At 33.5% G+C, this 26,497-nt stretch overlaps 1 protein-coding gene across 4 annotated transcripts in view; it reads right to left on the bottom strand.

The window, feature by feature from the left end:
- Positions 1-26,210, bottom strand: part of mrj (DnaJ heat shock protein family (Hsp40) member B6 mrj) — a 191,191-nt gene extending 164,981 nt beyond the window's left edge. The window contains exons 1-2 of one of the 4 annotated variants that reach the window (XM_075313924.1): positions 26,084-26,210; positions 22,031-22,169 (exon numbers count right to left, since the gene is read on the bottom strand). The gene's annotated coding sequence lies outside the window, so the exon portion shown is untranslated. Of the gene's footprint in view, positions 1-22,030; positions 22,170-25,993 lie in introns of all 4 variants that reach the window. The other 3 variants (XM_075313931.1, XM_075313925.1, XM_075313928.1) reach the window with 3 other exon arrangements.
- Between the last annotated feature and the right edge of the window lie 287 nt (positions 26,211-26,497).

Here is a 26,497-nt window from a genome sequence, read left to right as displayed (position 1 = left end):
CACATTTCGAAGTTTTATTAAAAAATTTAATATAGTATAAATATAAATGTGTAACGTAAATTAAAAAGAAAATGGTGTTTAGTCGGAGCAGGGATTGAACCCACGACCCTTTGCATGCAAGGCAGATATGCTAACTACTGCTCCACGTGGCTAACAAATGTATGTTTCTGTTGAATAATGTTTTGTTTGCATCGGCTCGTGGGCGCTGCAGACTATGCTACATAAATATAACTTATAACGATAATTGTCTATTGATGGCCATAACAGCTACGTAGCTCAGTAGATAGTGTGATGGCTTACAAACTGTATGATCCTCGGTTCGATTCTCGAAAGATAAAATTTAAAAAAATTATAAAATTGAATAATGTCTTCAACATTATTTGTATTACAGAAAAAGGTGTCAAGAACTAAAAAATTTCGTGGAAATGAAAATTATGTGAGGGAATGAGCACAATCTTCTTTGGGAAAATTCTTCCAAGCATATACTATTTTTGGGCTCAAAATGCTTCCAAACATACAATATGTTCACATAAAACAAACATATTAATGTTTCGGCAGCATCCAATAATATATATGCTTCCTGCAAAATATGTTTGGAACATATGTTAGAGAAGCGATTTTTTTGAGGGTGTATATATATATCCCATATTTAACATAGTTCAACTATCTTCAAACATTTGGTTAATAATTCAAGTGATAAATAATAATGATAATTCATGCTCGCTTAATTACCTCAAAATTAATAAAAATATACGTTTATTAACCTTAAATGGGTAAATAAGCAAGGGTGCATAATTACCTCTAATTATTTTTGTGATCCGGAAGTAGTGCACTTGGATCGTCTCCAATGAATTTTAGAACGGTCTGTATCAACATTTTTCAGGTTTGCGACTGTCGCAAAGTTGTAAAAGTCGAAAACATCACATACGCGTCGTAAATGTAGAACAAATAGTTCTTTTTTGGATTCTAATGCTATAATTCGTTTGCATTCATGTCGTATCTTGAACAAAATAGAAGTATTCATTTGGGGTCTGAATCACATTATTAGAAAATTTGGGACTATAACTAAGGCATAATCTGGCTAATCACAGGTAGTTCATGCGACTTCAGTCACTTCACCTAGGCAGCAAATTCGATTATATGTAAGATAATATGTGTGAAAAAGTGTCAATTTTCACCAATGTTCAAAATATTCTTAACAAATTTCAAAAATCCAATCTGTAGAATAAACTTATTTCAATGGGACGCACCAAGCTTAAATTACAAAAGGTACTCGATGGAGCAGTGAACGTGAAGGACTGTGCTGGCTCATATATAAATTAAGCAAATTTAAGCAGAAATTTTATAAAATCTCTTAAGAGACTTTTTGACTTATTAGAGCCAGTTGTCATACTAACTAAAAATTGTCTAAACTCTTGCTACTCACTGATGCAACGAAAGCTTGGAGGGAGATTTTTGACCAAGAAAACCCAGAATAGTTGGTAGTAAAAATTTTTCTTTTCAATAAATACAACATAATATGTTTGCATATTATGAAGCGGGTTTAACATCGTTTTCGGATAAAAACAAACCTCTGAGAAGTGGACATTCACGGTCGCCTAAATTTTAGCCAAGATGAAAATATTTGGTAATTTATATTAACAATATAACTTAAAATTTTGTATTATTTTAAAGATTTTAAATACTGCCAACGTGAATAAAAATTACCAAATTCTTCTAAGACGAAAATGAGAGGTTTACGACTTTTGCGACATACATACGTATTATACCGTCGTAAATGTATGTCGCAAAAGTCACGAACAAAATTTTTTTCACATTTTATATTTATCAAAATTTTATTACACTTTTTTACAGTTTCAAAAAGTTTTTCGGCCCGACCAGGGATTAAACCTGGTTATGTTGACGCCTTACCACATTCAGCCACAAGCGCCATTGAACACGAAGCGTCGAACCGTCAATTCAAATGTTTGTGGTATGATCGTAGTATGACATCCAGGCATAACATTCTAAGCTAACATGAATGAAAAATAAAGAACACAGGTTCAAATCTCACCAGCGGTAATTTTGTTATCAAATATTTTTTTTTTTCAAAAGATTTTTTTTTTTCAAAGATTATTTTTTATCGTTTTCATTTTGTTATTTTCAGCCAATATTTATTATTCAATTTAGTTCTATTTTAGTTCATGGAATTATTATGTTATGAGAAAGTTTCATTGACTTTAATAATTTGTTGTGTACGTTAGTGAATGACCTAAAAAAAGGGGAAAATGAAGCTTAAAGATTTACTAAATTCGTGTCTCTCGGAAAATAGTTCAGATTTGTAAATTGTACCAATAATGCGCTCATTGCTAAATTCCTGAATTTTCTTTAGTAAATAAATGTTCTTGAATATATTTACTTATTTATGTGCAATCGACGTGGCATCTGCGTTTGTAATACAGTTTAGTTAAAATTTTCTTAATTTAATCTAATTTTTCTAAAATTATCCAAAATGTTCCTAGCTGATGGGTTTACGGTTTTTCGATGTATTCTTGTTAACGATATTTAATTATCCAAAATTTAAATTTTCTAAGACTGGTTCAAAAGAACTTTATTGGAAGTGGAAAAAAATTGATGGAGGATACCGGAAAAGAAATGGAACTTTCAATTTTTTTTTTGCTGGGTATACTAACATCATGTACCGAATTACAACGGGATCGGATTAAATTTACTCCTCCAAGCGGTACCGGAAGTGCAACTGGGGATCTTTGCAAGATTGTAAGAGGGCATATACTAACATCAGGTACTAAATTGCAACCGGGTCGGATGAAACTTGTTTTTCGGTTTATATGTGGGCTATAGCTAAAACTGGTCCAATTTGATTTGATTTGATTTGATTGAGTAAGTTTTATGCAAATATTATGTATTCATGGAAAGGTTATTATACTTAGGAACAAATCCGATTTCAAATCATGCAAATACGAGCCACTCGCCCACACAAAAATGCATTTCTGTGTGGCCGAGTGGCATTTTTGTGTGGGTGAGTTGGTCATATTTGTACATGTTTCTGTAGTTAAAGTTAAAAATACTCGTCGCAATTTTCCACCGATTCTCTTCGGGGACAATAATTTAGCAAGGACAATCGAAACAAACCATAATACAGCCCCCCATTTGTTATAATACCATAGATGGAAAAATGATAATGGGACCTTATCAACGATTTGAAGTGAATTATGTTTAAATGGTTATATAAAAGCAATGAGATTGTTTTCCTTAATTAGCACATTCTAAACCAGATCTAATTGCACACTATCATTATTATTATACATTTAGATGGCTTTGGTAGTATTTTAAACTCTCTTCATGCACAAACCATTTCTACGTTTGCTTAGTCTTAGTCATCGACTGTTCATCGAGATTCATGTCATTTCTACATTCAACTGATCACGAAATTGTTGATATACGAAGTTTGATGATTGAATACCCTGATGAACGCATGACTTGTTCTTAATGCATCCGCATTCAAACGCCTTTTAGGCTGTATTATCTATTCATTGCATCGTCAACGACGCCCGCCTCTATTTTGGAAAACAAAATCTCTCTTTCTTCTGAATATCAATCAACATTTATTTATACGAATCTTACATCGTTTTTTTTTCATTTTGGATTTTAGAAAATATTCCTGCGAAAACACTGGCTAATAACAACGAACATACATCTTCAATGTATGCTTCATGAATTGTTCACAAGTCCAAAATGAATACCTTAACTCCATGTGGATTGTTGCAGTTGTTGGGGAGTGGGTCACACAGCACAGCTGGCTTGAAGTATACTGGTTTTTGTGTACACCAACCAAGCCAACTATAGGGTTGTGGAGGTATGTCAGACTAATGGTGGAAGTGATCAGGCGATGCCATGACTCCAATTGACTCTAATGCTAAATGAATTTTTAAGCCTTGTCTAGACCATAGACCGAGGCACAGTGTTTCGAATGTTTTTCGTTATAAAGTTGGATAAATTTTCAATGAAAACATTCGAGAATGAATCAAAACTTTTCAATTGAATAGTTTTTTAGGACTCCAAATCGACATTTTGCGACTTTATTGAAAAGTGTATCGACTTTATACCAGAGCAATGCGTCTTTTATGCTAAGAAAAATTCGCATTCTTTTGCATCACAACAATATTTGTTCTTCTTTGTTTATCCGAAATTGGTGGTAATCTGGATCAGAAGCAATGAATTTCACATGTGTTTGTTATTGGGCGGAAGTTACATTTTTAAACAGCCGTTTTGACATTGGTTATTTATTTGTGATGCTATTTCAATATTTTGGTATTTGATTTGAAAACATAAGAATGCACTTTAAAAATTAAAAATTTTTATGGATCAACCCTGGAGTGTATGGACCAGTCCCAGCTCAGATCAAAACGTATGGAAGGGACCAATCACTTTAACATGTGTAAATTTAGTTTTTGGGCCCCGATCAATCATCTTATACTTATCTTATTCTTATTCTTAAGACTCTGGAGAGGCTTATAGATATTTATCTAAGAACTAGCATCAATTCAAGATTGCTCTCGATACGACAATATGCTTAGTCGAAGCCCAGGTCTACTGAGGCCGCATTGCATGAACTTCTAACGAAGAGACGTATTTCAGGTACCAGAAACCAGAAGGTTCTATCTGCTTAGGTGGTACTGAAAATCTCTTTGGAGTTCTCATGAACCAGTCTCGGTCAACCTCTTAAGAACCTGTGTTTAAATTAAATTCGGTACCAGTCCTATGACAGGCCCACCTGTGACAATTTTATTAGCACATCGTAAAGTCCACGTCTGCCCAGAAACATATAACAAAACTTTCCAAATGTGTATGATTAATATCCAATAAAGTTTAGAATTTTGTTTTATTGCTAAATAGGTGCAAAACGAAAGATTTTTATATTTACCTTAAAGAACTTCATGTGAAAAAGAGAAAATTTTTAAATGAATTTTTACATTTTTTTATATGTTAAAAGCGATATATTTTAGAAATGTGGCAATGTTTTTTTAATTAAATAAAGCATTTGTTTGAATCTCTACGTGAATCATTAACAGTATTTTAAATTTCTTAAAATATTTATGGAGTAAACAAAAGCATCTTTGGCTCAGAATTGATACCAAAATCTTTAAACGAAAATTGTTTTGCGATTTTTAGGCATACTGGTTTCAAGCTTTGTTGTATCAATCTCGCCTTCTTTGGAACATCTAATACTTAATGTTTTGAGTGAGGCATTTAATTGTACTCGCTCGACAAGGAATACTCAGACAATTATCCCTAGAATAACGTGCTTTTATCACAATGGACCGAATAGTCTAAGTGAGCCTGAATCTTAATCGGGCTGCCACTTTAACCTAACGTGCTCATTATATGAGCGCTCCTTTCTTGTTCGCATTGCTCGTTGCTGGAACTTGCTTTCAATTAACTTAAGCATTTTTTTCTCATTCAAATAATGATTTTCGCTAGAAAATGTTTAATTTTTTGTTCCTCATTCTGTTTAGTTGTTATGATTTATTGGTGTTGTTTAGGACAAACACTTCTGTACGAAAGCCTCTTTTTTCTTTTTTAATTGGATGTGGCCCTTAAAACAAATGTTCAATAATCTTAATAGGCACTTTAATACCCAGCAAACAATTCAATTTTTTATTACGCGCATTTGTCCATATTTTTAATAGGTAATTTAATTTCAATTTACATCCAGATCACTTAATATGATGCAAAAGTGCAACGGCTGTAGAAATGGTGGACAGTCGTCCTGACAAGCCCATGTTAAATTCATCGCTTCTGCGCCAATTTTGCACCACTTCCGGATACAAAAAAAAAAATTTCACTGCACAAAATTGCAACCGAATTTTTTTCAATTAAACACTTAATTGAATTTGGAAACAGATTCAATTAATATAGTTCTATTTTTGTTTTACCTTTTCCAGTTTGATATCCGAAAATCGCAATAAATGTGTATAATAAAAATATTAATTTTCCATTTATATTTTTTATTTCCAGAATTTGCAATGTATGAATATAATTCCAAATATTATATTGCTTTGCCATTATTACACCCACCACCATAGAATGGTGACGGGGGTATAATAAGTTTGTTATTCCGTTTGTAACACATCGAAATATCGATTTCCGACTATAGAAAGTATATATATTCTTGATCAGGGAGAAATTCTAACACGATATAAGCATGTCCGCCTGTCTGTCTGTTGTAATCACGCTACAGTTTTCAATAATGGAGCTATCGTCCTGAAATTTGGCACAGAATTTTTGTCTGCACGCAGGCCAAGTTCGAAGATGGGATATATCGTTCCAGGTTTTGATATAACTTCCATATAAACCGAACGCCCGATTTGGGGTCTTGTGCTTATATAAACCGTAGTTTTTTTATCCAATTTGCCTGAAATTGAAAATCTAGAAATATTCTAGGACCATAAAGAGGTGTGCCGAAAATGATGAGTGTCGGTCCATGTTTTGATGTAGCCCCAATATAGACCGATCTCCCGATTTTACTTCTTGGGCTTCTAGAAACCGTTGTTTTTATCCAATTTGCCTCTAGAGGTATTCTAGGACCATAAAGAGGTGTGCCGAAAATGGTGAATACCGGTCCCAGTTTAGATATAGCCCCCATATAGACCGATCTCCCGATTTTACTTCTTTGGCCTCTAGAATCCGTAGTTTTTACCCAATTTGCCGAAAATGATGATTATCGGACCATGTTTTGTTATAGATATAAATGTGTGGAAATTTAGAAAAGGAATTGCTATTAAAATTAAATTTGCCGAGCCCCTCAATACGCCTTTTTATGCTAAAAGACTACAACGGCAAAAGAAGATTATAACTCTGTAAGCTGGAACTACGATATATTGGAAATCTAGGCGCATCTACATATTACAAGGAACATGCTGACATGGTTATTATGATAACGAAGATAATGGTTTAGATAAGGGCTGTTTTCTTTTAGCACTGGATACCCTAAGCCGTGAAGGACTAAAGGAAAACAGAGTACTCGTTTATCCCGGTGCTAAAAGAAAACAGCCCTATAGTTTTTTTCACCCTTTAGTTGTTATAGATCGTAATTGTATACGTAAGTTATTTCAAACAAAATTAAAATTAATTTTGGGTTGGTTTTTTGATTGAAATTTATTGCCAACATCAATTATTAATTATTTAATAGTTGATTGAGTTTTATCGCGAAATTAGTTAAAACTTTAATTGATTCAATTAAAACATTTTTATGTCAAAAATTTTATGCAAAAACCAATAATTTTTTAATTGATTCAATCACACAATTAACTGATTCCGTGACAAAAGTCAATTAGATTTTTAATTGAAAATCGTGTTGGTTTTCAATCAAAATGGGTGAATGATAATATCATTTTCGTGATTGAAGACATTTCAATTAAAAAAAATGATTGCATCCGCTTTTTTGTTTTTGCTGAATAACTGTGATTATATTAATTTTTATATTTATTATTACCCAGCAAAAAACTGGAAGGTGTGCCATAAACATTTCCTTTGAAGCTCATCCCCGAATTCCCCATTAATTCTTTCCATCTCCGATGCATTCGTTTTGGACAAGTCCACAAACATTTCTTTAAAAGCGCATCCCGGGATCCCCTATCGATTTTTTCCACTTTCCGATGCAGTACTTATGGACAAGTCTTTGAAATTACGGAATTAGGCCGTTTTAAGTGAAAATTTAAGTTTTGGACAATTTAAACAAATTTCGCAAAAAATCAGACCCAAAAATGGAGTGCTTCCGTTCTATGACAAGCCCATGTAAAATTTATTGGAGATGATCCAAGTTTGCGCTTCTTCCGGATCACAAGTTGGGGATCCAAACTACTTTTTTGGAAGCCCTTTTTGCTGGGTATAGTTAAAATTATCATTGTATATCTTTGCCTAGGCTTCAAGACAATTATTGGTCTTATAGGCTTAGTATAACATATGAATAAATAAAAATAAAATAAAATTGTGGTTAGATCAGTAATATGTACGTTAACAGAGTAAAGAAGTCAAATATATTTGACTGATACTATTTAAATATTTTTAGTATATTGAAAGAATTGTTTTCTTTTGAACAAAGAAACTTTAAACAATTACAGTTTTATTTTGACAAAAAATGTTCTTTAAGAGCAAATTAAAAGGATTAGACGCATTCGCTCCAACGCCAGTCATTAATAACAATTGTATTACAAAGCTATACCAGTTTTTATAGTCAATGCAATATGTTAATTATTGATCGACACATACTATATTCAATAATCAATTTAATGTATAATTTATTTATATTTTGAAAAAAAAAATCCCTATAAATGAAAATTATATTTATTGTCTGTTATGTTTTTTCAATATCACGGTAGCATTAGACTGTGCTTCATTCGTCTCACCGCGGCTAGGAACGTTAGCCGCTGGATTTGGACAAGTACAAATACGCGTGAATAGTGCATGTTTACTGTTCACCTGGTTATGGTCTAAGCAGTAGTATATTTTTCGATTTATCGTCTTTGGCATTATATGTTTTAATTCATTTTTGGCCACTTTCTACCTCGTTGGCTGGTTGACCATTTCACTGTCGGCTTTGTTTTCCACGCTTTCTTTTATGGGTTTAAGTGAGTTTCGACCGACAAGTCTTTACTTGTGGTAATCTGGACAAATGTGCCTCATCAGTAATGGTGTCATGGAAGTGTGTCAGTGGCCCCTGGTCACAGCCCTTTTACACACCAAATATTCAAAAAAAAAGAGGGGTCAGAGTTTTGCGATCGGACAACAGAAGGTCCGTCCAGCCAATGCAGATTGGAATGCAGTTGCCAAAGACATCTCAAAGATATTCTCTTTCTATTCAGGTTTTTCATGGCCATTGTTGTAGTTGTGTGGCTTCATTACATTACCCGGTTCACACACTTGAAAACACACGCAGAAAATTGAGATATAGGAATTCAGCAGTTCTTGTGAATAAAGATCATTGCAAAACAAAAAGACAAAAGGTCATAAGAGAGGTCATAACAAAAGAGTTCAATACTCTATATTCCACTCTAACTTTTGAAATAAATTTGACTTTATAAAATATCCTACTCTCAATCAAATGATTGATGATACACCTCTTCGAGGAATACTATGGGATAATATATCCTTCCAGAACCCCAAACTTTTTAATTCGCATGTTTTTTTCACGTTAATAAATCCAAGAACTAGCCTATCGACTTTGATTTTGTCTATAAAGAATGTCTCACAAAGTATGAAAAAGGACCAAATGAAACTGCCCCGAAAAGTTTTATCATTTTACTAAAAATTCTTCAAAAATTAGGGGGGAAATCCCCAAAAATATTTATCACCAATATAAGGTAAAATTTAATTTATTTTTCGTTTATTTCGGATTCTTCATCCTTTTCATGTACATTGAATTCTTCAGAATGTATTTGCAAATTCGAATTTGCAATTTGCAGCAGGAAACTTAACCGAGACTCTTTTTCACTGTAACCCCAAATTTGTTGGAGCATTTATTCATAATAAAAAAATCAACATTTTGTATGAAAATTATTTAAGGAATTTTAAATTTTTTGAGACACCTTTCGTTTGGCACATTTTTCATGCAGATTCATATGCAAAATATCATCCGATACAAACCCTCATCAGAATGAGTTATAGGTATAAAGTCATCGAATTGTTATCTTATGTGAATCAACATTTACTTCTAAATAGTCAAGAAATAAAATTGAGTGATTGATCAATATGAAGGCGTTGTGATGATATGAACCCAGATGAGGGGCAACATTTCGACCCGAGCCCTCACGAAATAATTTCACAATAGTTGAAAATTTTCTTAGACAAGCTGAGTTAATTGTAAATCAGTGCGTGTGCCTCCAAATAAATGCCGTGGAATCAAGAGGAGGAAATTTCGCTCTTAAAAAGCTCTGAACGACAACTTTCCGCGAGCATAGATATTGTACAGCTAGGAAAGTGTAAAGCTCTTGTGGATAAACGCCAGACCGTGAATTTTCAGTTTCATCGTACTTTCCGTTGACTACAATCTCGCTTACAAGATTTTGGGCCAATTTTTTTTTCTTTTTTGTTTTATTCGAACGGTCCCATCGCCCACTTTCCCGCCCCTTCCGAACGTGAAGGCCTCGTCCCCATGACGTAGGGACAGCGTACACACCATGATCCGGACCATGGCGGGGTGGAGACAGAGGGATTTAACCAGCTACAGAGAAGGACTAATCAGCCGTATATATTACAACACAAGACCAACTCTTAGGTTATTCAATAAAACAAATGTATTAGTTATCCAAATGTGCTAAAATTCTGTACTTCACCATTTCAATACTTAAGTTAGTGTCAACTAGATGATAGATTGAATCAAAATTAATAAACATCCTACGAATAGGCTCCACAGAATTCCATAAATCGAACGTTGAAAATCAATGAAAAGAAACTGGTAATTCCTAGATGCCCTAAAAGGAACATTTATCCTAATCCTAGATATCAATTCAGAGCATGGAATATCCCCACAAACTAGCCTATACATCATCATGGTGCTCAACATCGTCCGTCGGCTCCTATGAGTAGGCAAATGAATCAGCCTCAATCTTGAGGTGTAAGGAGGAAGTACAAAATCACTGTTCCAATGAAGATGTCTTAGAGCGAACAACAAGAACTGCTTCTGAATCGATTCTATCTTATCAATGTAGTCATCTCAGACGTAGCCTCCCTAAAAAAGGTATAGAACTCCACACTAATCTTCCTACATCTCACACAACACCATCTAAGACCGTTGTTACCAACGTACAACTCATCTACCACCCTTGCAGCAAATCCAGCACATTTCGAATGTCAGTGCCATATACTAAGATGTCACAAAACTAAAAACGCCAAAAACATAAATCAACAATACAAGTATTGACAACACCGTTGGACCACAAATCAACAATACAAGTATTGACAACACCGCTTGATAAGATTGACAATAAACTTTAGGAAGATAGGAAATTGGCTTGCGTCATACTAAATGTTGCATTTACCATGTTAGTTCCATACATGTTTGTAATTTTTATTTGTTTTCGTATTTATTTTTTAAATGAAAAACGTAATTTTCTTAATGAAACATTTTCCCCTTTATGGAAATTTATTTCGTGCTAAGTCTTTTTATTTGCATTTTAATGCTATGTCAATACTTGTCGTATACAAAGATTATAGATTTGAAGAAGATAGGAAATTGGCTTGCGTCGTACCAAATGTTGCATTTACCAGATTAGTTTACTACATGTTTGTAATCTTTTAGTTGTTTTTCGTTTTTATTTTTTAAATGAAAAATGTAATTTTCTTAATGAAACAATGTTAAATTTTAGGCCACAACAAAAAAATTACACTACTCACGCGTGAGTCACGAAAATTTTCGTGAGTCACGACAATTTCGTGTCACGTGCACACCTCTATTATAGATTACAGAAGATGGGAGATTGGTTACTGAGCACATCAAACCATTTACCCACATTAGTTTAATACTCGAACCAAACGCGTATACGACAAGTATTGACATAGCATTAAAATGCAAATAAAAAGAAATTAAGAGCACGAAATAAATTTCCATAAAGGGGAAAATGTAATTTTTTTTGTTGTTGCCTAAAATTTAACATTGTTTCATTAAGAAAATTAAATTTTTCATTTAAAAAATAAAAACGAAAAACAACTCAAAGATTGCAAACATGTATTAAACTAATCTGGTAAATGCAACATTTGGTATGACGCAACCCAATCTCCCATCTTCCTCAAATCTATAATCTTTGGGTTTGATCTCCTCAGTAGCCAATTTCCCATCTTTCTAGAGTCTATTATCTTTGGTATATATGTATATCCACAGCCACTGAGAAAATTACACGCACAAAAAAACAACTGGTACTAGAAAGCAAAGATAATAAAAGAGGAAGATGGGAGATTGGCTACTGAGCACATCAAACCATTTACCACATTAGTTTAATACTCGAACCAAACGCGTATACAACAAGTATTGACATAGCATTAAAATGCAAATAAAAAGAAATTAATAGCACGAAATAAATTTCCATAAAGTGGAAAATGTAATTTTTTTGTTGTTGCCTAAAATTTACCATTGTTTCATTAAGAAAATTACATTTTTCATTTAAAAAATAAAAACGAAAAACCTCTAAAAGATTACAAACATGTATTAAACTAATCTGGTAAATGCAACATTTGGTATGACGCAAGTCAATCTCCCATCTTCCTCAAATCTATAATCTTTGCTAGAAAGCAAAGCATACTTGTTGTTATTGTAAACTAACACAAACTATTTAGCAGACAAATAACCCAATGAGAATAAGTACAATATAGATTAATTACACGGAGAATCAACCAATTGATTGAACTATTTCAACAAACTAATCACTAATCTGAATAATTTAAAATACACCGGCACAAATTAAACTTTTCTTTCCAAGCAAAAAACACAAAAAACTTTTCAAAAATTAATAGCACTAAGAAAACACAACTAAAGCACAACAGTGTTGCCAATATTTTGATACCGTCTCATCCGGCGATGGCTCGTTCCCCAACCTAATAATTGCTTGCGTCTGTTACAAGTGGCCCATCCTGCGCCTAAGTAAATATCTTATAATTGTTTTTTGTTTTACAATATATAAAGTAGTACGATAATCCGTAAACAAATTTTTGATATAGACCTTATGATGGTAGCTCAAGGTATCCAGCAGAAATTTATCCTCTCTAATTAATGTAGGTGTAATTTTTAAGTGATCGATATTTTCTCAATACGCTTTCAAACATAGTAGGGCACGTCTTTCGACCGCAGCAATATTTTATCTTTAATCTAATGTAGGTTAGGTTAAAGTGACAGCCCGATTAAGTTTCAGGCTCAGGCTCAGGTGATACCACATTAACTAAAAGTACCTATTACATATGGGCACTTCTAGTTTTAACCGCAGAACCTTTTCTATTATTTTTTTGTTTGTTGAACCAACCAGATTGTTCCGCCTATAGTTTTTGCAAAATCGCCTATCAGGCAGCAACCCGTTATAGCAGATATCAGGAGTCTCGACAACCTAGTGTTGAAATTGGGCCATATTTGCTTGGTACCGTAAAACCCTTGCAATTCTCCCATCGAACATTTGCATTCATTAATCTAATATAGAATCGGGCTGTAGTTATTGATAGGACCGAAATCGAAAATGTGATATCAAAAAAGACTTTGATCTATTTTTGCATTCTTGTCAGCTTTAATATTGATGAACGTCATTGCCGACATTGTATAAACGATTCAAAATGAATTTAGTTAGGATAGCTATTTTGGTTGCCGGATACTACAGACACATTACACATTGCCGCAGGATGAACCCTCGCATCAGAAACCTTTTAGAGAGGTTTTGAAATATTCAGGAATGTCACCGATATTACCTAAAGGAGATTAACCACCAGTAGTCAGGGCTTAACCGGGAATGGAGTGTATGATCATTTGTATGCAAAACAGTCAAATTTACAAGTACACCAAGATGACCCCGTAAATATTCCTTCATTCGTTATTTCACAAATTCGAAACTTCAAACTTCACTACATAATTGTAAGAAATTTCCAATAATAAAAAAACTGCCCCGCGTTTTCATTTGTGCAATATTTTTTATTTATATAATAAATATTCACAGTGATTTCTACGAAGCTCAAATGAATCCATTTAATCTATACTCGACAATTTCTACGCTAACGCGCTTTGATTGCACTATTGGACATACAAAATAATACAATGACAAATGATGGTATAAAAATCCATCTAATCGACAATGAGAGCTGGTAATAGGATTCACAATGGCAAATTACATTAGGTCCCAATTAACAATTTAACTTAGCGAACACTTACATGCCTCCATCCACTTCATCCACCCACCCACATTATTGCTAACCAAACATCAAACACAAGTGAATAAAACGATACCCAACTAGAAGCAGAGCGAGACATCCACATTTTCCACTTTGCATGAGAAGGTCAATGAACTTGCGCTATGAAACAATTTGAAATGGTTGTGTATTTGTCAATTCCACAAATGTCTGTTGACGATTACTGTTGGATGAAAAACAATGTAAACTGAACGCAACGTCAGTGGGAGCGTTCGATTCCAATAGTGACTATACACAGTTGTACAGTGGAAAAATCTACGTAAGTTTTTCGGCGGTGCATAACTCGCCTCTCAGTAATGCTGACGACTTTTCTGTGTATTTCTTTTCAAAGTAGTTTCACCATAAGTAAGGAGATTTATTATGGATACCTTCTACGTATAATATTAGGAAAACCAAAAGATGACCACAGAAAATGTTAAAACGTTAAACTTAAACTATCTGACAACTTTTGTTCCTTCATAGGGTTATTTATACGCGTGAACTAGTGTACTTACATGAGAGCCTTCGCTTTATAAGATCCGACATGGGTAGGAAATTAATTCCTGTGCGGCATCGAAGTCTGATTGCAACATTTCTTCGCTCATGCGATAAGTATCTGGACATTACAGTTCAAAAATATGTTATTTTCTCACTATTCAAATCTAGTATCTAACTAATCTTAACAGCCTATTTTCCTTTTGCCTTGAATGAAATACATTAATTTCATTATTAGTTTTTCTCTTTTTTCTCTTTTTTAAATTATTATATTTCTCTTATTTTCTATATTTTAGGATTTTTGCTTTTCTTTATTTATTTGAATCTAATGTAACTTTTCACTAAATTTAATAAGAGGAAAAACATTTTAACTAAAATTCCTGTACATTATATATCAGTCGTAAGTCTTGTTGTGCAGATTAATAAATAAATAAATAAAACTGCATCGCATATTTTCATTGCAAATACACCAACAGAACAACGTCATCAAATCCATTTAACACCTGGCCGTGATCCCAGTATTACTGAAAAATATGTAAGGAAGGTCGGACGGTACCTCTATATTACACCCACCTATGTCATACCCAATCATTCTGTAGCTGGTCTACATTTTCGATACCATCTGAAGTCATTGGTGGTAAGCTAAATTGAAAGGGGGATTTCCATCCATGTCTCGCCAAAAATGCTAGCTATATTTTTTCCTGTGTTGTTGAAAGATAATGATAGTTTATGTGACTTACGGTCCAAGCTAAATTTATGAAATTTAAACAACGTTATGCAAAAGTTTGAATTTTTTTCTGAAAAAAGGATACTTAGATATAATGTTAAATAATGTTCATATTCTACCCAATTCTTAAAATTTTGATGTTGGTATTAAAACCTAGGCTCATAGTGACCACAGTGCACAATATTATTCAACAAGAACTCAGCAACTATGCAGGAGTTGCAGAAAAATATTTGCTTGTCTTCACTGTCTTCATTTGCGGTGTTTGTAGCTTGCATGAACATGGAAACAAAAATTGACGGGAGCGTGGGCGTTACAAATTGTATAAAATTAAGGAACAGCTGTCTCTCTATCCTAGATTATTCGTATCCCGAAAAAGACAAAATCATACATCAGCCAATAAAGACAGGAGTTCCTAATCAAATATTAAATTACATGTCATAGTAACATAAGTTCACCAATGTGGTATCACAATGGACTGAATAGTCTAAGTGTGCCTGATGCATAGGGCTGCCACCTAACCTAACCTAACATAGTAACATTACCTGGCAAAAAGAAAAACAAAGGAAATTTCTCGGATTGCATTTTAATGGTATTATGATTCATTTTTGATTTTTAATTCTTTGTTCGTCAAATTAGCTCCTATACAAAGAATTGGAAGCTCCTTTTGTACCCGCAATTACATTACTAATTAGATTGCATTGTTAATCTGCAAAAATCCTTTTGAATAAAATTATACTCTCACTTTTGAGGCGGAATGAATGCATTTTCTTTTGTGCCAAATCACCATAAAAAGGGTCGTGAGTTGAATCCCAGTTTCAACCAAACGCCAAAAACTATAAACTAACATATGAACCTCCACTCAGGCACAATTCGTACTCACGAAAAAACTCCTGTTACACACGCACTCTCAAGAACAATCATAGCCTTAACAATATTAACCACAATAAAGAAAAAATCGCAAATTTGAATGAATAATAATAATGCCTATGAGACAAGAATCTGATTAAGGTTATGTATGATGACAAGGACATACTTGCAATTGAAGATACGTGAAAAACGCGTCCAGAGGAAGTTCGGAAACATCTCTCAGGTATTTCTGGTTAAATGCGATTGTGAACCGCATTTAAGCTACAAATAGAAATTGTGTTATCATTGCGTTTAAAATAAAATAGCAGTGGGATTCTTCATATGAGCGAAATTCAACTACCTTAGCCAAACGAAGCTAAGTTTGTTGGCAGATTTCGCAGATTAACCGTTGAATCCACCCGATAATTTTCTTCTATTTAACCAATCTGATTGTTCCATAAAGAATAACAGGCTACTTATGGTAACATTTTAGCTATTTATTTAGATAGTTAATTGATTCATTTTCTTCCACGTCGTGACATCTAATGTAGGAGTTGTTATATGTCACACCAATAGTTTTTAGCAAACTCGACAATTAAGCACAGATAGCAGGAATGATTTCTGATAGTTTAAAAACACTATCATATCGATGTCTACATTCCAGAGTGCGCTAAGTCTAAAAAGTGAATTTTACAGGAGACGGGTTGAAAGTTTATTTTGAATTTCTCAAAACCCGTATTAGAAACTATTTTTTTCGGTGTTAAAATCATACATATTGTAGATTTTTTTTGGAATGTACGAATTCCAAATAGTTGTTGTTGTTTTTGATTTCAGCTTAAAACCATGCATTGACTAAACTACAAGTGTAGCTTAACCAACAGAGCAAAAAAAGAATGTTTGTCAAATTTATTTGGGCAAAGCCCTATAGACTGCAAAATGGTTGGATGGACGCATCAGCAATCTCTACTTGCAGCAAAACTATCAACCAATTATCAGAATAAATTCAGGCAATTCACTAAACCCAAAAGTGAACCACTCTTGAACCATCCGAAGAAAGGTTTACACGATAAGGTGGGTATTAAGTTCGAGTTTAACCGCTAATTTTCACTGAAGTGAAAACTAAAGCAGTAAAAACAGTGATAAAATTATACATATTTGTTGCAGGTTCCATTATAACTTGATGGGGAATATCCCACAGCAAATTTTCACAAAGTTTGTGTTCCTTATAATAGATTATTAAAGAAAAGTAATTGTGACAAAAATACGATTTTAGCGGCTAAACTCGAACTTAATACCCACCCATAGACGGCTTATGCTGAAATAAATTCGTACAAACATATCTCTTTTCCTTTGCCACCGTCAAATCATCGATTTGAGTGCAGTTGGCTGGGTTTATTTTGAGCGTGCTTCCAAATAGTGATAATAGATCCGTTGCACTGAATTTGCATCACTTTTTAGGTGTGATCCTAATTCAATGTTTTGGATATAAATTAAAAAATTCTGTTATATTTTGTCAAATAAATAATGTTTATAATTTTTAATTGATTCTAACGCTTGTCGGAAACGTTTGACCTCATATATTTTCAAAAATTCACAATTTTTTCAGATTGGATTTAACATTTTTTCGACAAAATTTAAATGATTTGTACCATTTTATGAATTCTTACTCTGTTTTTAACCTATTTGAAACAAAAAAGTTAAAATTACCCATTAAAAGTATGAAAAAACCAAGTTATAAAAAATTTAATTAAAAGAACTTCCTGGGTAGTTAAAATAAAGAACATCATTGGGAGTGCATCTTCTGGAAGTGCTTTTAAAGTAGTGCCTTTGGAAGAACTTCCGACTTTTTTTGCTGGGTTACTTAGCATCCCGAAAGTTGTTCCACAAGCATTTCTTTTAAAACCCATCCCAGAATCCCCCATTGATTTTTTTCAATTTCCGATGCAGTCCTTTTGGACAAGTCCACAAACATTTTTTCTAAATCGCATATTGGGCTCCCCCAATGATTTTTTTCTACTTCCGATGCAGTCCTTGCAGACAAGTATTGGAAAGTACGCAATCAGGCTATTTTAAGTGCAAATTTTGGACAATTGTATTTTACAAAAAAATAGAAAATTAATAAAAAAGTAAAAAAATAAATTTCATCCCCGCTGGGATTTGAATTTTCCGCTTCCATGGAAGTTCTTTTTTTTGCAAATTTTTAGAAAAATATTTGATAAAAAAAAATTGCCGCTGATGAGATTTGAACCTGCGTTTCTTATTTTTTCGTTCATACTAATAAAGATCATCTCGAGAAGCAATTAGAGTGTTATTCCATGGTGTCGTATTACGATCATATCACAAACATTTGAATTGACCTTTCGACGTGTGGCTGAGCGTGGTAAGGCGTTATGTTATGGTGCCATCAAACACAGGTTCAACCCTTGGTCGGACCGAAAAAGTTTTTCAACTTGTAAAAAATTAGATAATAGGAAAATAATTGTGTAATAGAAAATATGGTTGAAAAAATGAAATTGGTTGAAAAAAGAATTTTTTTCGCTTTTTAAATTTCTTCATTAAAATTAACTTCCAGGGCACAACTTCTAAAGCAATGCAAAGGATCCAAAAAGGAAGTACTTAAGTCCTATGACAAGCCCATGTAAAATTCATTGGAGATGATCCAAGTTTGCACTACTTCCGGATCACAGACTGGGAATCCAAACGACTTTTTTGGAAGCTCTTTTTTTTTGGATATGATTAACTATGTTACAAAAACAGTTATATAGAGTGTTATAAATTTTATTTTAACATAAAAAATTAATATTTCCAGGCGACACAGTTCAAACAAATTCGTCCATATCGTGTTTTATATAAATATTTCGATGTAATCTTTTAAATATACGCAAAAAAATAATTCTTTTCCCCAAACGAAATTTTAGACAAACAAATATCGTTTCCCATTTGCTGTAAGAAAGTTTGTTTGGAAAAAAGTATATACTTTTTTATAAACGTTGATTTTTTACACGATGTAAAAAAAATTCATAAAGACTAACTCAGAAATTTTTTTCTTTCCTAGCTATTTGCCTAGACTTCCCTCAAATCTTTTCCATTCCACGAGGTTTTTTAGTTCTTACTACCTTTTCTGTAACACAAACAATGTAGAAAAAACTATTATATATTATATATATTTTTTTTTAATTTACCAATCGCCTGGACGGAGAATCGAACCGCGGACTATCCACTCGCCTACAAAGCTGTTACTGTCATTAAACGATAATTATCGCTATAACCATCAACGCAGTCAAGCAGTTATATTTATAAAGCATAAAGGACCGAACACCAAACAGTTTTTTATATATATTCCAAAAAATTAAATTTTTAAAATTTTAAATGTGTCTTATAAAAGTCTTAAAGAACAGTGCTTGATATAAACTAAATTAACTGTGTATCAAACCTTAATTTTTTTATTGCAAAAATAAAAATTCTGTAACAATTTTTTTTTGGAAATAAAAGTTTGAAATTTTCGAAAAAATTTAAAACCCCCTAACAAAAGAGAAAGTTTTCGGTCAACGTTTTCCAAACATTTTTTGTTTGTGTTTACTATTTTTTTTTGTAATTAAAAATAAACTTTTTTCAGTTCATTATTTGATTGATTGTACTTCTCTATATTTTTTCGTACTATGGATATATCTGTCATCTTGGCTATATTCCATATGCTAGTTAGGAATTATAACTAATTTTCGCTCGATGCTAAAATAGTGGCAGTGTGTGGAATATGAAGTGCCGAGCATGATTTTTTAGATGTTCTTGTTGGTACGACCATGAAATGTTTCGTGTCCACAGTTTCAAAATGAAAGTAGCATGTAATTTGACGCCATACTCGATTCGACCTAGCGAGGTCCCCTCGTCCGTCAGTAGAAATCGCGCTAACTTCCGAACGAAATAAGCTATCGAATTGAATATTGGTAGTTGCTATTGACGTAGGCCGAATGGTATTGCAAATAGGTCATATCGGACCACTTTTGGAGCAACTGCAGTTTATGGGCCCCTCGCCGAATTACTTAAAATTAATATATGTTGTGTCATCAGCTGATTCATGTGTCAGCTGATTCCAACAAAGTGACCCATACCCGGGGAAGTACCCGGCTCTTGAGATATAGCCCTCCAAAGGGTCAATAAAAACTTGATATATCTCTTTTGTTTTTTGTCCAATCTAGACAAACTTGGTATCATATGAAAGCTTATTCAATGCACTCTGACGAGGTGGCTTAGACCCTCCCAGGGAAAATTTTAGTTAGTGACTTACGTAGTCTGACGTGAGATAAATTAATAGTTCGGCTGCATATTTCATTGTGGTTCTAGCGATTGTATGTGTCGCACTCTGTACTCTAGTTTATTCATTCTTTTCTATTTTGCCTTTAAAGAACATGAAGTATGACATAGACGTCTGGCGTCTGCGTCACGTTCACCAGCTTTGCCACAATAAATTTTTATTTTCCAAATAAAATTAATTTCATTTTTCCAAATTAAATAGAGTAGTACGTTATCTATATTCGCTTGGACGGTTCGATCATGTTTCGGACTATGTTCAACGCTTCTTAGGATGTTCCTTCTCGGAATTTGTTGATTTAAGATCTGTTAAGATTTTGCAAGATTTTTAAGACACGAACTCCTCTTTTTCTTGTCGACTTGTTTGCTTTTGGACGCTCTCGTCGCAATCAATTGATTATTCCAACTGCCAGTCGATACATAAATAAATCATTTCATGTGAGAATTGGTAGACTGTATAATAGTCTGCCGAATGCATTGAAGCATTTTGACCTATCCTACAACACCTACCGAAAGAACCTTCTTCAATATTTTACATCAGCAGATAATTGACTGAAACATAATGCAAACATTGTTTAATGAGTAGTCTCCTGACTCGCGAAATAAAACATATTTTAATTTCAATAGGATCCAAGAACATTAACAAACGCAAAAAAAAAAATAATAATAATAATTAAAAAAAATGTATATATAACATTATTGATTATTGATATAAAATTGCTGGTTCAATTGTATATAAGATTGTTGTTTATTTTAATTAATTTATATTTAATATTTTTATATAATATTGTAATGTCCGTTAGAGTAGTACATTGTAATTCATTAAATTGGCCCTGTAAAGGCTTTGAATTGCTTAAATAAATGGAAATAAATAAAATAAACAAAAAATAAATAAATTAATTTCGTTTTATTTCTATATTAAATTTTTACACATTTTTTCCTATACAATGTTTTTGCATAATTTTGTATCTATATAAATTTTTTATATAGAAATATAAAAATACAGAAATTTTGTCAATTATTTCTACAGAAAATTTCGTTAAAATTTTTTCTATAGAAAATTTTGTGAAACTAGAAGATGGACGAAAAGTTAGGTGTAAAGCCATTTTTTAATAAAAAATGGAAGAAACAATAAAAATTCCAAGCTGAATTAGCGATCCATCATTAATTTCATTGCAGAAATGCTTGTATTAATTATGAAAATAAATTTGCTTTTTTGTTTGGCGAACTGCCCTTACACGTGAAGATTTGTCCTAACCAGAAAAATCAGTTGTTTTGATTTTATGGCAACACGTCCCCGCAACACGCGAACATGACCTTATATTAGCGGATTTGTCGCCGCAACGTGTTGTGTCGCAGAGTTTATCGGACCGCATAGTTTATTCTTTACAAACACCGACATTCCGTCCGGAATAACTGATAGTCTGTAAAGCGCATAAATGACCTAAATTATAGACCAAGGAAGGTATAGACACACCCAACCAAATTAGGAGGTTCCATCAACTATCAATGATATCAAAGAAAACAACTAACATTTGGCAATTGCAACTGCATGGTAATATGTTGGACCAACTCTGCATTGGTTGTCGCAATCTCAAATTGTTTGGTTTGTTGGTGCAACCGCCCTCGATGTTATTTATTATTACCCTAACCAAATTCCAATATTAAATGAAAGGGCAGATTATATTGAGCTGGAGAATGTGAACCAAACCGCAATTTGTGAAAGAGTATACTTACCAAAAATTTTCCTGTATGGTATTGCTTTCCTGTATCCTTGATATACGAATTAATTTTATTTATTTTCTACTCAGAAATTTTCACTATCGATTTAATTTAAAATGCTAACTATACACTTAATTTTGTTGTAGCTTTTTTTCTGTATAATTCACAAAAACACACACTTTTAGAGTTTCAGAGTTTCAATAAGCCCGAAAAACACGTAAAATTCGAAACGTCATTTGGCATTGGGGATGAATTCTTATCAGAATGTTTGAAAAAGAGGGGTAAAAACACACAAGTAACACGGAAGCTAACAAATGTGTAGATGCCAGATGTAATAAAACATCAAAAAAGTGGGAATCTGCACCAAACAAATATTAGTGAAAGGTAGGGAGCCACCGTGGTGCAATGGTTAGCATGCCCGCCTTGCATACACAAGGTCGTGGGTTCGATTCCTGCTACGCCGAACTCCAAAAAGTTTTTCAGCGGTGGATTATCCCACCTCAGTAATGCTGGTGACATTTCTGAGGGTTTCAAAGCTTCTCTAAGTGGTTTCACTGGAATGTGGAACGCCGTTCGGACTCGGCTATAAAAAGGAGGTCCCTTGTCATTGAGCTTAACATGGAATCGGGCAGCACTCAGTGATAAGAGAGAAGTTCACCACTGTGGTATCACAATGAACTGAATAGTCTAAGTGAGCCTGATACATCGGGCTGCCACATAACCTAACCTAGTGAAAGGTAAATTATGCTAGGGGATGTGGAAAGGCTTAAATCTACTTTAGTACAAGTGGTCCGATTGGTCAAATTTTTGGCCAGCGTGTAGACTTTTCGATTCTAAACACAAAATGTCATATACCACTTTTTGGCGGAAAGACCTATTTTCGGAGTTACGGGCCCCTAAAGTTTTCATTGCCACGTATATCGCACATAACCATCCTAAAAGTAATGTATTTAAAATAACATGGACCCGGAGAGGTCCTGGGTTCGCGTTAGCCCACTTTGGACTCTGTCCATAGGAGAAAGTCTCAAACCCCGCCCGAAGACCGGCTACCTATATCTTTGGGTTCGCGTTAGCCCACTTTGAACCCTGTCCATAGGAGAAAATTTCAAACCCCGGCCGAAGGCCGGCTACCTATCCTCTTTGGGTTCGCGTTAGCCCACTTTGAACCCTGTCCATAGGAGAAAGTCTCAAACCCCGGCCGAAGACCGGCTACCTATATCTTTGGGTTCGCGTTAGCCCAGTTTGGACCCTGTTCATACGAGAAAGTGTCAAATCCCGGACGAAGGCCGCCCACTTATACCCAATTTTTAAGGGTCGGTATCTCGAAAACTACGCACGCAAACTACTACATTTTCGATTTGAAATCCCTTCTCCTACACTCAAAAAAAAAAAATGTTTATTGTTAACAACTTGTTCTAAAGTAGATTTGTTCCAAGTATGAAATGTACATGAAAGTATTTTGCCATCACTATTGTTGAAAGAGCCATTTTATATTTTGTGAACCACCAAGCGCAACTAGCTGCTTATAATTTATTTAAATAAAATCAATAATGAAGTGCTGATAAGATAGTTATTTCGCTTAAAATTGTAAAAGGTATATTAGTCAACAATTTTTGACTTTCCAAATGGAATAAATTGTTTTTTTTTCAGACACAGACACGCTGCCTCCATCGAGAATAAGAACACTGGCTGATAGACGCTGCAACATGTAACTTGCCACTTGTAAATCAACATCATTTTATTATTAATAAAAAAATTATGTTAAATATGTTGTGATAGTGGTATAAATGTTATATTTATAAGAATTTATAAATGTTTAATCAAATTAATAAACATCTAAACAATCGTGTTTTACTTGACCGCAATTATTCTTTTACAACTGTCTTAAAATTCACTTTTTCTGATTGTTTGAAGGGGCTAGGTTACGTTAGGTTGTATAAATATGTGTTTGAAAATGATCAAAGCAAAGATTTCGCATTTACTCCGCTCTAGTGCTTAGTACTAAGTTCGATTCTGCGAAAAACGAATATCTTCTTCTATCTCTGTAAATAGGGTCTCAAACCCAGAGATGTCAACTTATTTATGCGAAATAATATGCCTGCCTATTTTTTCGTGCGAAAAATCCAGGGTTGTATAAATATGTGTCTGAAAATACTCAAAACAAAGATTTCGCATTTATTCCGCGCTAATGCTTAGTACTAAGTTCGTTTCTGCGAAAAACGAATATATTCATCTATCTCTGTAAATAGGGTCTCAAACCCAGGGATGTTAACTTATTTATGCGAAATAATATACCTGCCTATTTTTTCGTGCGAGAAATCCAGGTTTGTATAAATATGTATCTGAAAAAACCTTAACGTTTTTATATGGCGTATAACAGTTTTTCGTGCGAAAACGTGATCTTAGTACTAGGCTTAACGTTTTTTATATGGAGTACAACAGTTTTTCGTGCGAAACGTGATTTTAGTAATAGGCTTTAGACATAACTAGGGCAGTCATTCGGGATCGATTTTTATAAATCCCGGGATTTCAAAATATAGAATAGGGATTCCGAAATTTTCAATTTTATGAATAAAAAAATAACAAAAGAGCATAAGAGTTAATTAAAAACCAATTACAAATTGCTACCATACTTAATGAACACTTAGTCCAACTGAACATATGAAGAAAAGAAAAACAAAATTAGGACAAAATAAGCGAAACCCCAATTTCATATCGCTATCTTAATCAGCAAAATATTTTACGGACTTTATTTTCGTACACTGCGTTAATCCTTTTGTATTTCATTGTTTTAAGTAACTTCTTAAAAATATCAAAGCATCCAAATTTTTATCAGATAATCGCGATCTTGCCATGAATTCATTGTTCAAAGGATGCCTTTATTGTTTAGTTCGAGTTTTGATGTAGTATACCTCATGTCTAATACATTCTTACTCAATTTGAACCATAAATTTGTCAGGAATGAAATCTAAGGGCCTTTGTACTGAATGAAAACTCTAATTTATTAATAACTATTGCTAAAAAGCCACCAATTAAACAAATTGGAATTAGTTTTTCGGGACCCCGAAAAATCCCGGGATTCAAAATAAAAATTCGGGATTAATCCCGTCCCGAAATTTCGGGACAGGATTTACACGGGATTGACAGCCCTAGACGTAACGAAATCATTTATTACGAACTACCGGTTATAACAAAAATTTTTCCAGGTTGGATATGCGTTTAACGATTTGATGGCAGATGTTCTCAAATTTCTCGCAGTGAAGCAACTAGAAATATCAGCAAGGTATGAGTTTAACCGATCGCATATGTAATCGTTTATTTTGGAAATTTTCGTTACGGCAACGTTATACTATCCTGGTTTTCACATATTGTCGTGTAATAAGAACGATTAGAATCGTTGTTCACTCAATAAAAAGAATTGAAATTAAATGTGAACAAAATATGCGAACACTAAAATCTAATACGCTCTATTTCTAATCATTCCAAATACGCGAAAATGTGTGGAAAACCCCGTCAGTATATTCTCTCCCATAAAAAAACACGTAGGAATACTGTCTTACTGGAATGCTTGGCTTATATTTCGTCATATATGAAGTACACTAATCCCATTACTAGCTATTCCATCTGGTAGCCTTGCGAATATCAAAAGAAATATGATAATAAACAACAAAGGGAACGAAAATAAAAAAATAGCCTCATACTTTAACCAAAGGGCAGAATTCTACATATATAGATATTATACATTGTTATTGTGGAAAATATCCTGATTAAAAACTTGTGGCTTTAAAAATCATGAGGTTACGAGGAAACTAGCTTTTTAAAGCATCTGTTCACTTCCCGTATCTCTATAGTTTAATTAACGTCCATGATAACAGTTTCGCATATTCTTCTGACTTTGGTGTGAGTAATACTGCCGTTTTCGTAGTTTATAAAAAAAACGGGATTTGTTTGGTTATATTCTCGTTATTTTATTCTAACATTTGTTGGTATTTATGCAAACCGTATTCACAGTATTGACTTTTTCCAATATGATCTGGTGTTTTTATTAAATTCGTTCATTTAGCTTACAAAAATTATTGCTACTTTATGGTCGTAACTGTTGGTATTTGGTAACGCGACATACAGAAATCACAACACGAATAGAATCCGCGCATCCGAATGCAATGCAATGTGAGAACATGTACTGACAGATTGCAAAAAACAAACACTGTAAAAGGATTGTTGCCAGATGATTTTGCTACACAACGCGTTTCCAGTGGCAATATTAAAATGCATGATAGAAGAACGGGGTAAAGAGGTATAATAAGGTCATATTCCGTACAATAGGTGAGTATTAACAGCCTATTTCTGATATCCGAACGAAAGCAACTGCGAACGAACGGCACTCACTTTCGTCTAGATTTGGGTTTCTCTAACTTCCTTTCGTTCGTTCGCATGGCTTACGTTACCCAATAAACACAAGCATTGGAGAAATACGTATAT

Source organism: Haematobia irritans, chromosome 5, assembly GCF_050003625.1.
Source record: "Haematobia irritans isolate KBUSLIRL chromosome 5, ASM5000362v1, whole genome shotgun sequence".
In the NCBI taxonomy this organism is placed as follows: Eukaryota; Metazoa; Arthropoda; class Insecta; order Diptera; family Muscidae; genus Haematobia; species Haematobia irritans.
This window is presented reverse-complemented; position numbering and strand designations above follow the sequence as displayed.